At 43.5% G+C, this 15,786-nt stretch overlaps 1 pseudogene; it reads left to right on the forward strand.

Annotated features, from left to right (window-relative positions):
- Positions 1 to 14,058: 14,058 nt before the first annotated feature.
- On the forward strand, positions 14,059 to 15,307 carry LOC108307264 (annotated as a pseudogene).
- The last annotated feature ends 479 nt before the right edge of the window (positions 15,308 to 15,786 follow it).

The raw sequence follows: 15,786 nt of genomic DNA on the forward strand, positions 1-15,786 counted from the left end.
GTTAAGAAGCCGCTGCACTGGAGCAGTGGGGGCGTTGTCCAAATGCAATGGATTGAAAAGGTGGAGAACCATTCCACAAAACCACCCAAATGGGACTTCTCAGAAAGGTCAATGTTGGCAGGCGTGGAGGCACACGCCTGTAATCCCAGCACTTTGGGAGGCCCAGGTGGGAGGATCACTTGAGCTCAGGAGTTTGAGACCAGCCTGGCCAACATAGTGAAACCCTGTCTGTACAAAAATTACAAAAAATTAGCCAGGCGTGGTGGCATGTGCCTGTGGTCACAGCTGAAATGGGAGGATGGCTTCTGCCCAGGAGGTTGAGTGCAATGAGCCAAGATTCTGTCACTGCACTCCAGCCTGGGCAACAGAGCAAGACTCTGTCTCATAAATAAATAAATAAATAAATAACAAGGGTGGTAACAACAACAAAAAAACAGTGACAGAGGAAAAAAATATGTAACAGAAAGTGAAGAAGTGAACTAAAAAGAAGTGTAAACAAAGCAACTTCTTCCCAGGATCTTGACTCTAAAGGGATGAACTTCAGCCTGAGGGAGAGGCAGAGACAGAAGCAAGCCCTCATGCTACCCAAAGTCTCCACACCCCCAATCCCAAAGCAGACTCCTGAGTGACTATTTCATAGCTCCTGACCTCTGTCCCCCTCAGGCATAGCTGATGAGGGCGGGAAACCCCGGACCCCACAGCTCATCCAGTGGATGCCACGACACACCTGGCCCCGAAAGACAAGGGCGATCGATCAGACTCTTGTCCCTGTCAAACCCTGAGAATAAGGCATTTAGGAAAGGAAGCTGGAGCTCAACGCAACCAAAGGCAGAGACCAGAAAGTAGAGCAGGAGGCACAGGGGATCCGGAGGCTCACACGCTGCGGGGCTGGAGACGCTGAAACTGACAGAAGGCAGAACTCACAGGTGGAGAAAGCTGTACGGAGCCTAGAGGACCAGGCAGCCTTGGCTCAGCTTGTGGAATCTGTCCTCTCATTACAGCCCCTCAGGAGCAAGGAGTCACCACGCTGCTGCTGCTGCCATCCTTGGCACCAGCTTGGATCCTAGAGCCACCGGGCTAGTCCCAAGGGATCCATTGGGATTCCACAAGGTCCTCATCATCCCCTTCCCCTTGTCTCTGCTCTGTTCAGTCCCCTCGCCCTGCCATGCTCCCTCCTTCCCGCCTTCGCGTGTGCTCTGGCCCTGCCTAACTTAGTCCAGGGGCAGAGCCAGGTTTTGTGGGGCCTGGAGCTTGGGACTTTAAGAAAAAGAACACATCAGCATGAATACAACACTGCCCGGCTTCACTGGCTTCATGGTAAATCCCTCTCTGGGTCTCAACTCCAGCACTTCCTCAGTAACATCTTCCTGACTCTGTCCCCGTCCCAAACTAGGTCAGAGCTTTTCCACAGGTAGCTCTTCACTGTCTGATGCAATAGCCACTAGCCACATGGGGCTACTTAAATTTGAATTAATTGCAATGAAACCAAATCAGACATTCAGATCATCAGTGGCACTGACCACAGGTCATGCTCAGCAGCCCCGTGTGGTTCGAGGCTGTGATGGACAGTGCAACATCTCCATCAGGCCAGGCATGGTGACTCATGCCCGTAATCCCAGCACTTTGGGAGGCTGAGGTGAGCAGATCACCTGAGGTCAGGGGTTTGAGACCAGCCTGACCAACATGGGGAAACCCCATCTCTACTAAAAATACAAAATTAGCCAGGCGTGGTGGTACATGCCTGTAACCCCTGCTACTCGGGAGGCTGAGGCAGGAGAATCACTTGAACCTGGGAGGCGGAGGTTACAGTGAGCCAAGATCGCGCCATTGCACTCCAGCCTGGGCAACAAGAGCAAAACTCCATCTCAAAAATAAAAGAACATCCATCATCACAGAAGATTCTCCTGGGCAATGCTGGTGCACCAACAAGCACCAACTGATACCTACTCACCTTTTGCTCCCCGTACACTGGAGATCCAGGAGAACAGGACCATATCATATGTCTATTGGCCTCATCTCTGTTGCCCAGTGCCTGGCACACACAGGCCCTTCATAAACACTCATTTAGTGAATGAATGAATGTTCAATTCTTCCTGGTCCATAATTCTTTGGAGCACTAACTTCAGTGAGCCCCAGATTCTTGCATTAAAAGGTTGGGAAAGGAGTCTGCCTTTTCTAGGCTGTGAGGAAGGAGCCAGCAGGGAAGAAGAGCTTAAAAATGCAGAAAAAAAGACTTGCCCTAGAATAAAAATATGTACCCGTGTATACATGGAGATATACTCATACCATCACATAGAAAACAGTCACCAAATGTGACAAATGCTGACAGAGCTTAGCTGCAGGTGGGTGGGACTTGGTGATTCTAATTGTCTTCTTTTTTTTTTTTTTTTTTGAGACGGAGTGTCGCTCTTGTACTTGTTACCCAGACTGGAGTGCAATGGCGTGATCTCGGCTCACCGTAACCTCCACCTCCTGGGCTCAGGCAATTCTCCTGCCTCAACCTCCTGAGTAGCTAGGATTACAGGCGTGTGCCACCACGACTGGCTAATTCTTGTATTTTTAGTAGAGACAGGGTTTCACCATGTTGGCCAGGATGGTCTCGATCTCCTGACTTATTGATCTGCCCGCCTCAACCTCCCAAAGTGCTGGAATTACAGGCGTGAGCCAGCAGGCCTGGCCCCTGTGTATATTTTTAAAGAGATAATCAGGGAAGTAGGGTCTACATCCTGAAATGAGAGGGAAAGGATTTCAAAATCAAATGGAAGTCAGTTCGAAAAACAGAGTCTTCCTGGAGACCACGTGAGGGTGGAAGGGGCAGAGTGGAGGGGACCTATTCAGTACTAAGCCGCCAATTTCCCTGTGAAGAGGAAGAGGAGGGGGAAACATGAGGCTCTAGCCCTTAGCCCAGCACCTGCCAGATGGGCGATGCTGAGAACACATAAGATGAAGGATAAAGCAAAGAATTAAAGGGATGGAGAAAAGCCCACTGAACGGAAGACCAGGAAGTCACCGGGGACTTGAGAAAAGTTTTGATGTAGGAAGGAATAGAATTACGGATAACTAGGGATTTGATTTGGGGTGGTCCGGGGAAGGTGGGTGCTATGGTTTGAATGTGTCCCCTCCAAAAACCTGGCGTTGCCAGTGTGATAGTATTAAGATGTGGGGCCTTTAAGAGGTGATTAGAACATGAGGGTTCCTCCTGCAGGATGGGTTAAGGTCCTTATAGAAGAGGCTTCATGTAGCATTTGGCCACTTGCCCTTCCCCCTTCCTCCATATGGGAACATAGCATTTCTCCACTCCAAAGAATGCAGCAATAAGGTGACATCTCGGAAGCAGAGAGCAGCCCTCACCAGATACTGAACCTGCTGACACCTTGACCTTGATCTTGGACTTCACAGCTGCCAGAACTGTGAGAAATGATTTTTTTTTTTTTTTTTTTTTTTGCTAGAGTGCAGTGGTATGATCTTGGCTCACCGCAACCACCACCTCCTGGGTTCAAGCGATTCTCCTGCCTCAGGCTATCGAGCGGCTGGGACTACAGGCACACGCCACCATGCCCAGCTAATTTTTTGTATTTTTAGTAGAGATGGGTTTTCACCATGTTGGCCAGGCTGGTCTCAAACTCCCGACCTCTAGTAATCCACCCACCTCAGCTTCTTGAAGTGCTGGGATTACAAGTAGAAGACACCATGCCCAGCCTNAGGCTGGAGTGCAATGGCGCGATCTCGGCTCACCGCAACCTCCACCTCCTGGGTTCAGGCAATTCTCCTGCCTCAGCCTCCTGAGTAGCTGGGACTACAGGCACGCGCCACCACGCCCAGCTAATTTTTGTATTTTTAGTAGAGACGGGGTTTCACCATGTTGACCAGGATGGTCTTGATCTCTTGACCTCGTGATCCACCCAACTCGGCCTCCCAAAGTGCTGGGATTACATATCCAGCTATTCTTAATAGCCAATAGGTAGAAACAACCCAAATGTTCATCTGTTGATGAATGCATAAACAAAATGTAGTACATGTCAATGCAACACAATACTATTTAGCCATAAAACAAAATGAAGTACTCATACATGCTAAAAAACAGATGAATCTTGAAAACATTTTACTAAGTGAAAAAAGCCAGTCATGAAAGATGACATATTATTATTCCATTTATATGAAATGCCCAGAACAGACAAATCCATAAAGACTGAAAATAGATTAATAGTTACCTGGGGCTGGAGGTTTGTAGGATGACAGCTAAAGGGTATGGAGTTCTTTTTGAGGTGATGAAAATGATTTACAATTGATTGTGCAATGCTTGCACAGCTCTGTAAATATACTAAAAACTACTGAATTGTATAGGTTAATATTAGCTCCTTGATGTTGGCCTTGACAATGATTTTTTGGATAGCATACAAAAGCTCAGGCAACAAAATCAAAAATGATGTAGTTTGGACTACATCAAACTAAAAAGCTTCTGCACAGCAAAGAAACACCACAATGAAAAGGCAATCTACGCATTGGGAGAAAATGTTTAGAAATCATGTAACTTTTTTTTTTTTTTTAACATGGAGTCTCACTCTGTTGCCCAGGCTGGAGTGCAGTGGTGTGATCTCAGCTCACTGCAACCTCCACCTTCCGGGTTAAAGGAATGCTCCTGCCTCAGCCTATGGAGTAGCTGGGATTACAGGCCGCGATAATTTTTAGTAGAGATAGGGTTTCACCATGTTGGCCAGCCTGGCCTCAAACTCCTGATCTCAGGTGATCTGCCCGCCTTGGCCTCCTAAAGTGCTGGGATTACAAATGTGAGCCAGCACACCTGGCCTTACAAACCATGTATCTGTTAAGAGGTTAATATCCAAAATATATAAAGAATATACATAACTCAATCACAAAACAACAACCACAAAAAAATAATAACACAATAAGAAAATGGACAAAAGACCTAAAGACTGTTTTTTCCTTTTTCTTTTCTTTTTTTTTTTTTTTTTTTTTTTGAGACAGAGTCTTGCTCTATCACCTGGCGCCAGGCTGGAGTGCAGTGGTGTGATCTCGGCTCACTGCAACCTCTGCCTCCCGGGTTCAAGCAATTCTCCTGCCTCAGCCTCCCAAGTAGCTGGGACTACGAGTACACACCACCATGTCCAGCTAATTTTTGTGTTTTTAGTACAGACAGGGTTTCACCATGTTGGCCAGATGATCTTGATCTCTTGGCCTCGTGATCTGCCCACCTCAGCCTCCCAAAGTGCTGGGATTACAGGTGTGAGTCAGTCACCACGTGCAGCCTTTTTTTTTTTAGATGAAGTCTTGCTGTATTGCCAGGCTGGAGTGCAGTGGCACAATCTTAGCTCACTGCAACCCCGGCCTCCTGGGTTCAAGCGATTCATCTGCCTCAGCCTTTCAAATAGCTGGAACTATGGGCGTGCACCACCACACCCAGCTAAATTTTTTTGTATTTTTTTTTCACTATGTTGGCCAGGCTGGTCTTGAACTCCTGACCTCTTGATCTGCCTGCCTCAGCCTCCCAAAGTGCTGGGATTATGGGCGTGAGCCACTGTACCTGGCCCCTTTATTTATTATTTTTTTTTAAGGTGAGTTCAGCCCTGGCAGGCTCTTCCCTGGCAGGAACATTGGACGCCTCGGGTCTGCAGACCCTCCTGCCATGGCTCCCAAGTTTCTCTGTCCCAGGATCTAGCTGCAAGGATCTGACCAGGCCCTGTTCCCTCTTCCGTGGTCTCGTCTCTGTTGGTGCCACCTGCTCTGGCATTTGGGACTTGCCTCCTCTTTCATCTGTCTTGTCAGGCCTTTTCTAGCTGTCATCAGCTTGAGACATGATTCACATACCATCAAATCCACCCTTTCAAAATGTACAGTTTCGTGGTTTTTAGCATAGTCACAAGGTTATACAACCATCAATACTATCGAATTCCATAACATTTTTACCACCCGAAAAAGGACCCGAAGGCTAGAGACCCATTAGCAGTCACCGCATCTCATTTCCCCCTGGCACTCACAAATCCACTTTCTGTCTCTATGGCTTTGCCTGTGTGAGTATTTCATCTAAATGGAACCACACAATATGTGGCCTTTGTATCTGGCTTCCTTCACTTAGCACAGCGTTTTCAAGGTTCATCCACGTGGTGTAGCATGTATCACTATTTCATCCCTTTTTATGTTTAAATAATATCCCATTTTATGGATAGTCCCCATTTTATCTGTTGTTGATGGACATTTGGGTTGTTTTCACTTTCTGGCTATTATGAAGAGTGCTGTGATCAACATTTGTATGTAAGTTTTGTTTTGATTTTTGGTATCTTTGAGACAGGGTCTTGCTGTGTTACCCATGCTGGCCTCGAACTCCTGGGCTCAAGATACCCTCTGGCCTCAGCCGCCTGAGTAGTTGGCACTACAAGTGAGCCCCGCCTTACCTGGCTCACGTACAAGGTGTGTGGCTGTGTGTGCAGTTCTCTGGGCGTGAACCTGGGAGTGGATTTGCTGGGCTGTATGGTAGCTCTACTTACGTCCTGAGTGGCTGCAAGCTCTTCTACAGCAGCTGCGTTTTACATCCCCCCCAGCAATGCGTGAGGGTTGCAATTTCTCCCACCCTCCCTGACACTTGACACTTGTCTCTCTGGATTCCATCATCAGTTTTATAAGGGAGAATTCCATCCTAAAACATGTCCTCCCCGTCCACATGTGACTGCCAAGTCTTCCTTCCTCCTCAGTGGACATTTTGTCTATTCCTGTAGTCACCATTCCCTGCTCTCCGACGTTTTTTTTTGAGACAGAGTCTTGCTCTGTTACCCAGCCTGGAGTGCAGTGGGGCAATCTTGACTCACTGCAACCTCCGCCTCCCGGGTTCAAGTTATTCTCCTGCCTCAGTCTCCTGAGTAACTGGGATTACAGGTCCCCACCACCACGCCCAGCTAATTTTTGTATTTTTAGTGAAGATGGGATTTTACCATGTTGTCCAGGCTGGTCTTGAACTCCTGACCTCAGGTGATCTGCCCACCTGGGCCTCCCAAAGTGCTGGGATTCCAGACATGAGCCATCCCACTCAGCCTTCTCTCTCACTTTCTCACCATCAGGCCCCATTTCCATGCATAGAGCCTTCCTCACAAAAAGTCCCCATAGCTTCACAGCCAGGCCTTCGCTTTGGCCATTGCCTCCTCCAGGTAGCCCTCATGGCCTGTATGTGGACTTTCCTGTCACTGCTTATATTTGTCCCTGCCCAAATCTCATGTGGAAATGTAATTCCCAGTATTGGAGGAGGGTCCTGGTGGGAGATGTTTAGGTCATGGGGATGGATCCCACATGGATCCATGCTGTTCTCTCCATAGTGAGTTCTTGTGAGATCTAGTGTTTAAAAGTGTGTGGCACCTCCACACACCCTCTCTTGCTCCTGCTCTAGGAATGTGATGTGCCTGCACCCTCCTGCCATAAGTAAAAACTCCGGGAGGCCTTCCCAGAAGCCCAGCAGATGCTGGTGCCATACTTGTACAGCCTGCAGAACTGTGAGCCAATTAAACCTCTTTATCAATTACCCAGGCTCAGGTATCTTTTTTTTTTTTTTTTTTTGAGATGGAGTCTCACTCTGTTGCCCAGTCTAGAGTGCAATGACATGATCTCAGCTCACTGCAACCTTCTTCTCCCAGGTTCAAGCGATTCTCCTGTTGCAGCCTCCCAAGTACCTGGGACTACAGGCATGCGCCACCACACCTGGCTAATTTTTTTATTTTTAGTAGAGACGGGGTTTCTCCATGTTGGCCAGGCTGATCTTGAACTCTCGACCTCAAGTGATCTGCCTGCCTCAGCCTCCCAAAGTGCTGGGATTACAGGTGTGAGCCACAGTGCCCTGCCAAGACCGTTTTTTTCTAAAGAGGACATACTAATGACCAACGGGTAAATGAAAAGGTACTCAACATCATTAATCATCAGAAAAATGCAAAACAAAACCACAATGAGATATCATCTCACACTGTTACTAAAAAGATAAGAGATAACAAGTGTTGGTGAAGGTGTGGAGAAAAGGAAACCCTTGTATACTGTCAATGGGAATATAAATTGGTACAGCCATTATGGAAAACAGTAATAGAGGTTCCTCAAAAAATTAAAAGGAGAACTACCATATGACCTAGCTGGGTATGTACTCAAAGGAAATGAAATCAGCACCTGGTAGATATCTGTGCTCCTGTGTTCACTGCAGTATTATTCACAATAGCCAAGTTATGGAAACAATGTGTCAATTGACAGATGAATGAATAAATTGTGATACACACACAGATACACATGATGGAATATTATTCAGCCTTAAAAAATGAGATACTGCCATTTGCAACTACGTGGATGAAACTAGAGAAGAACATTATACTCAGTAAAATAAGCCAGACACTGAAAGAAAATACTGGATGATATCACTTATCTGTGGAAATCTCCAAAAAGTCTAACATATAGAAACAGAGAGTAGGCCAGGAGTAGTGGCTTATACTTGTGATCCAAGCAGTTTGGGAGGCCACAGCAGGAGGACTACTTGAGACCAGGAGTTCAAGACCAGCCTACGCAACATAATGAGACCCTGTCCTACAAAAAATTTAAAGAAAAATAGCTGAGTGTGGTGGTACACACCCATAGTCCTACCAACTTGATAAGCTGAGGAGGAAGGATCACTTGAGCCTAGGAGGTGGAGGTTGCAGGGAGCTGAGGTCATACTGTACTCCATCTTAGGCAACAAAGAGGGACCCTGTCTCAAAAAATAGAATAAAATAAAAAAAATAGAATAAAATGTCTTTTAGTCCATTTGCACTGCTATAAAGAAATAAGTGAGGCTGGGTAATTTATGAAGTGAAGAGTTTTACTTCGGTCACAGTTCTGTAGGCTGTACAAGAAGCATGCCACTAGCATCTGCTTCTGGCAAGGACCTCAGGAGGTTTCCAATCATTGCAGAGGCAAAGGGGGAGCAAGTATGTCACATGGCAAGAAAGAGGGAAAGTGTGCCAAATTCTTTTAAGCAACCAATTCTTGCATGAACTAATAAGGTAGGAACTCACACATTACCTCTGGGACAAGGATGGCACCAACCCATTCATGAGGGATCTGCTTCATGACCCCCAACACCTCCCACCAGGATCCCCTGTCTAACACTGGGACGCGAGATTAGAGGGGAACAAATTTTGAAATAAAATTTGGAGGGGTCAATATCTGAACTATATCAAACCGCAAAAGCTGTTTCATTATTATGCCTAAATCAACTGTTGAACAACTCGATGATACAGAAATAAACTTTATATATAATATTATACGTCTCCTGACAGCATTCTGGGCACTCATCCTAACTAAGCCTGGTTTGAATTTTATTTATTTAGAAACTATCAAAATTTGTTCCAAATGTTGAAATTTCTGACAAAGCAACATTTATATAAGGAATATAAGGAAACATTTAAAATATACTTAAAAAAAAAACTAGCATTGTCTCCTTCATAAAATGCTTGGCAAATTTCATAATAACTTCTTGTCTTTAATTACCAGCAGTACATAGGGAACAAAGGTTTTCTTTTTTTTTTTTTTTTTTTAAATAGAGACGAGGTTTCACCATGTTGATCAGGCTGGTCTTGAACTCCTGACCTCATGATCCACCCGCCTCGGCCTCCCAAAGTGCTGGGATTACACGCATGAGCCACCGCGCCCGGCCGGGAACAAAGGATTTCAATGTTGAGGACTTCCAAAATGTACTCCAGGTACCACCAGGTAAAGATGAGGAAGCAGCTTACTTCTACTCAGTGTTTGTACAAAACAAAAAATCATTTTTTATGATCTGCCTATGTATTGAGTTTCATTTATGATCCATTTTTTTAATTAAAAAGTACCACTTTGGCCAGGTGTGGTAGCTCATACCTGTAAACCCAGCACTTTGGGAGGCTAAGACAGGAGGATTGCTTGAGCCTATGAGTTCAAGACCAGCCTGGGCAACATAATGAGAGTTCATCTTTACCAAAGGGAAAATAAATTAGGTGGGTATGGTGGCACACGCTTGTAGTCCCAGCTACTTGGCTAGACTAGGCTGAGGTGGGAGGATCACTAAAGCCCAGGAGGCAGAGGCTGTGGTGAGCCGTGATCACACCACTGCACTCCAGCCTGGACAACAAAGCAAGACTCTGTCTTAAAAAAAATCCAGTTCTCTTTTAAAAAGGGGAGAAAGTTTCATTACTGAGGGGAAATAACAAGGATTCTGAAGTCCAAAAGATTAGGTTATATAGATTCTGGCAAAGAAAGATTGGTACAATTCAGGAAGAGAAAGAAGAGATTTTTCACTTTTAATTTATATGCATTTGGACCCCATGCAGTGGCTCATGCCTGTAATACCAACACTTTGGGAGGCCAAGGCGGCCAGATAACCTGAGGTCAAGAGTTTGAGACCAACCTGGCCAACATGGTGAAAACCTGTCTCTACTAAAAATACAAAAAATAGCCATGCATGGTGGCAGGTGCCTGTAATTCAAGTTACTCAGGAGGCTGAGACAGGACAATCGATTGAACCCAGGAGGCTGAGGTTGCAGTGAGCCGAGATCGTGTCATTGCACTGCAGCCTGGGCAACAACTGCAAAACTCTGTCTCAAAATAAATAAATAAATAATAAATAATAATAATAATATATATATGCTCAAATGACCAATAGTTAATAGTCAATATGCTGATAACTATGCACATATTCTTAATGGTTTTGCAGCAAACTAATATTAGCAAATATATATTAGCAAACTAAATCCAATAGTACATTAAAAGGATTATACACCTTGACCAAGTGGGATTTATCCTAAGACTGCAAAGGTGGTTGGGTGTCTTAAAAAAATAAACCAATCGGCCAGGCACGGTGGCTCACGCCTGTAATCCCAGCACTTTGGGAGGCTGAGGAAGGCGGATCAGAAAGTCAGGAGATCGGGACCATCCTGACGAACGTGGTGAAACTCCATCTCTACTAAAAATACAAATATTAGCCGGGCATGGTGGCACATGCCTGTAATCCCAGCTACTCGAGAGGCTGAGGCAGGAGAATCACTTGAACCAGGGAGTCGGAGGTTGCAGTGAACCAAGATCACGCCACTGCACTCTAGTCTGGCGACAGAGTGAGACTCCTTCTAAAAAAAAAAAAAAATTAAAATTAAAATTAAATTAACCAATTGATGCAAATATACATTAATAAAATGAAGAGGGTGAGACATGGCCTCAACTCAGAAGAGGCATCTAAAAAAAATCAAACACCCTTTCATGATAAAAATACTTAGAAAACTAGGAATACAAGATAATTTCCTCAAAATTAGATAAAGGGCATCTATGAAAAACCCTTATCTAACATGCTCAGTGGTGAAAGACTGAAAACTTTCTCCCTAAGATCAGGAACAAAATAAGGATACTCACTATCACCACTTCCATTCAACACTGTACTGGCCAGAAGAAAACCAGTTTTAATAATAAAGTTCGCCTGGGAGTGGTGGCTCAGGCCTGTAATCCTAGTACTTTGGGAGGCTGAGGCAGGGGGATCACAAGGTCAGGAGTTCCGGAACAGCCTGTGAAACCCCTTCTCTACTAAAATACAAAAATTAGCCATGCACGGTGGCAGGTGCCTATAATCCCAGCTACTTGGGAGGCTGAGGCAGGAGACTCACTTGAACCAGCGAGGGCAGGGGGAAGGGGGAAGCAGAGGTTATAGTGAGGGTAGATCATGCCACTGCACTCCAGCCTGGAAGACAGAGCGAGGCTCCATCTCAAAAAATAAATAAATACATAAATAAATAAACAATAGTTCTAGGCAGAACAATTAGGCAAGAGAAAGAAAAGGCATCCAAATTGAAACGTTATTTTGATTTGCCAATAACATAATCCTGTATATAGAAAAATTCCAAAGAGGTCAGGTGCGGTAGCTCACGCCTGTAATCCCAGCACTCTGGGAGGCCCAGGTGGGCAGATCACTTGAGGCCGGGAGTTTGAAACCAGGCAGGGCAACATGGTGAAACCTCATCTCTACTAAGCAAACCACAAAAGTTAGCCGGGTGTGGTGACGCACATCTGTAATCCCAAGTAACGAGAATGGCTTTAGCCCAGGAGGCAGAGGTTGCACTGAGCCTAGACTGCACCACTGCACTCCGGCCTGGGTGACAGAGAGAGACCCTGTCTCAAAAAAAATAAATAACTCAAAATAAAATTTAAGTAGTTATGTTTCTATGCATCTGCAATGAATAATCTGAAAAAGAAATTAGGATTGCAATTCCATTTAACAGCTAAAAGAACAATAACATCTAAAAGAATATCTAGAAAAAGATTTAACCAAGGAGGCGAGTTTTACCCTGAAAACTACAAAACGCTGAAGAAAATTTAAAATAACCAAAATAAATTAAAAGCCATTCTGAATTCTTGGGTAGGAAGACTTAATATTGTTAAGATGTCAATACTACCTAGAGCAATGTACAAATTCAACACAATCCCTATCAAAATTTCAAAATCCTTTTTTTGCAGAAATGTAAATGCTAACCCTCAAATTCACAGAGCTGCAAGGGAACATGGAAAACCAAAACAATCAGGGAGAAAAAAGTTGGAACACATACTTTCTGATTTCAAAACTTACTACAATGCTATAGTTAATCAAAATAGTATACTACCAGAAAAAGGACAGACATATATATAGATCAACAACATAAAACTGAGAGTACCAAAATAATCTAATACATCTATGGCCAACTGATTTTTTATAACGGTGCCAAGTCCATTCAATGGAGAAATAAGGGTCTGTTCAACACATGGTGCTGGGACAACTGGATTTCCACATGCAAAAGAATGATGCTGGACTCCAAACTCATACCAAATACAAAATTAACTGAAAATGTGTCAATGACTTAAATGTAAGAGCTAAAACCATAAATCTCTTAGAAAAAAACACAAGGGCAAATCCTCATGACCTTGGATTTGGCAATCAATTCTTAAGATGAGACACAAAAAGCATAAGACAATGAAAGAAAAAAAGATAAATCTGACTTCATCAAAATTAAAAACTTTTGTTCATCAGAGGGCATTATCAAGAAACTAAAAAGATAAACTTTAAGCAAACCAACTAGGATGGGATAAAAAAAAAAAAAAAGAAAGAAAATAGCAAGCATGGGCAAGGAGGTAGAGAAACTGACCTTTGTACATTGCTGGTAGGAATGTAAAATATTGCAGCTTCTGTGAAAAACAATATGGCAGTTCCTCAAGAAGCTAACCACAGCTAATTACCAAACAATCCAGCAATTTCATTTCAAGGAACATACCCAAAAGAACTGCAAATAGGGTAATTGTATGCCAATGTTCACTGCAGTATTCAGTTTAGTCAAAAAGTACAAGTGTCCACCTGAATAAATACAAAATTACTGAGTGTTAAAAAGGAATGAAATTCTGGTACATACTGCAACACAGATGAACCCTGAAAATATTATGCTGAATCAAAGTAGTCAGACACAAAAATACAAATATTTTATTATTCCATTCACACAAAATGTCTAGAATAGGTAAACTGATGTAGACAGAAAGTAGATTAGAAGTTACTAGGGATTGGGAGAGAACAGATGGTAGTAATGGTTGCACAACATTGTGAATGTTATTAATGGCACTCAATTACAAATTTAAAGTGGTTAAAATGGCAAATTTAATGTTATATAAATATATTTTACCACAATAAAAAAAGTCAAAGAAAAAGTTATTATATGTTCTATAGAAATCGGCCCTACCAAAGCTCTTAAACAAAACACCTGTGAATTATCACTATGTGCATTCCACTACAAATTACTGAGCCATATATAGAAAACAATTGTTTCAGGAATTTAAAAAGAATAACTGGCCAGGCACGGTGGCTCAGGCCTGTAATCCCAGCACTTTGGGAGGCTGAGGCAGGTGGATCATGAGGTCAGGAGATCGAGACCATCCTGGCCATGGTGAAACTCCATCTCTACTAAAATACACACACACAAAAAAAAATTAGCCAGGCATGGTGGCACACGCCTGTAGTCCCCAGCTACTCAAGAGGGAGAATCGCTTGAATCTGGGAGACAGAGGTTGCAGTGGGCCAAGATCGTGCCACTGTACTCCAGACTGGCGAAAGAGCAAGACTTCGTCTAAAAAAAAAAAAAAGAATAACTGAGGACCGACCTTCAGCAGGGCTACGGATGCCATGTTCTCTCTCGCAGGCATCTCTGGGCTGCCGGCCTGGGCCTTGCAGCCACGGTGGATTCAAGTTCGAAATATGGCAACTTTGAAAGAAATTACCGGGCAACTAAAGTCCATCAAAAACATCCAGAACATTACCAAGTCTATGAAAATGGTAGCAGCAGTAAAATATGCCCGAGCTGAGAGACAGAGAGCTGAAACCAGCTCGAATATATGGATTGGGATCTTTGGCTCTGTATGAAAAACCAGTTACCAAGGTGCCTGAAGACAAGAAGAAACACCTCCTTATTGCTGTGTCCTCAGATTGAGGACTGTGTGATGCTGTTCATTCCTCCATTGCTACATAGATGAAAAGTGAGGTTGCTACACTAACTGCAACTGGGAAAGAAGTTATGCTTGTTGGAATTGGTGACAAAATCAGAGGCATACTTTATAGGACTCATTCTGACCAGTTTCTAGCGGCATTCAAAGAAGTGGGAAGAAAGCCTCCTACTTTTGGAGATGGTGTCAGTCATTGCCCTTGAATTACTAAATTCTGGATATGAATTTGATGAAGTCTCCATCATCTTAATCGATTCAGGTCTGTCATCTCCTATAAGACAGAAGAAAAGCCCATCTTTTCCCTTAATACCATTGTAAGTGCTGAGAGCATGAGTATCTACAATATTGATGCTGATGTGCTGCAAAATTACCAAGAATACAATCTGGCCAACATCATCTACTACTCTCTGAAGGACTCCACCAGTAGTGAGCAGAATGCCAGGATGACAGCCATGGACAATGCCAGCTTCGAGATGACTGGCAAATTGACATTGACATTCACCGTACCCACCAGGCTGTCATCACAAAAGAGTTGATTGAAACCATCTCTGGTGTTACAGCTCTGGATTAATGAAAATCAAGTTCCTTCCTCAGACAAGAGGTAAAGAAGGAAAATTCAGCCAGCTGATTTTGTTTTTACCATACTGCTGTCTTTGTCTGATGAATCTGTTCCTCCATTGTTTGAATTACTGAAGATAGCAAGATATTTGTAAATTATCTTATAATAAATAAAATTAAAAAAACAAAAATAACTGAAATTAAAGTTAGCTTACTACAAAAAGTTTGAATCAACTAAAAACAACTTGTGTTCTGTCAAGACTTGTTTTTTATTTTTTTTTTAATCCTGAACTACTTTTTTTTTTTTTTTTTTTTTTTTTTTATAAAGAAGCATTTGATTTATTGATATTCTCTATTATTTTCTTTCTTTTTTTTTTAGATATGGGGTCTCACCATGTTACGCAGGCTATCTCAAACTCCTGGTCTCAAGCTGCTGTAGCTTCCTTAAGTGCCGTGATTACAGCCGTGAGCCACCAACACTGGCTGCCAAACTACTGTCTATATACTAGGATTGAATTTATTTACAGTTGGGCTGCTTAACTCATATGGACAGATTACAGACTTTTTAAAATCACCACATACCAGTTTCATAAAAGCAACAACTATGTTTTGTTTTCAAATTTTATAACCATGCTTGCCATACAAATAAGTGCTCAACTAATTTGGTAAATAAAGTCAAACCAATGGCCGGATGCAGTGGCTCATGCCTGTAATCCTAACACTTTGGGAGGCCAAGGT

Source organism: Cebus imitator, unplaced genomic scaffold (genome assembly GCF_001604975.1).
Source record: "Cebus imitator isolate Cc_AM_T3 unplaced genomic scaffold, Cebus_imitator-1.0 Scaffold77, whole genome shotgun sequence".
Lineage (NCBI taxonomy): Eukaryota > Metazoa > Chordata > Mammalia > Primates > Cebidae > Cebus > Cebus imitator.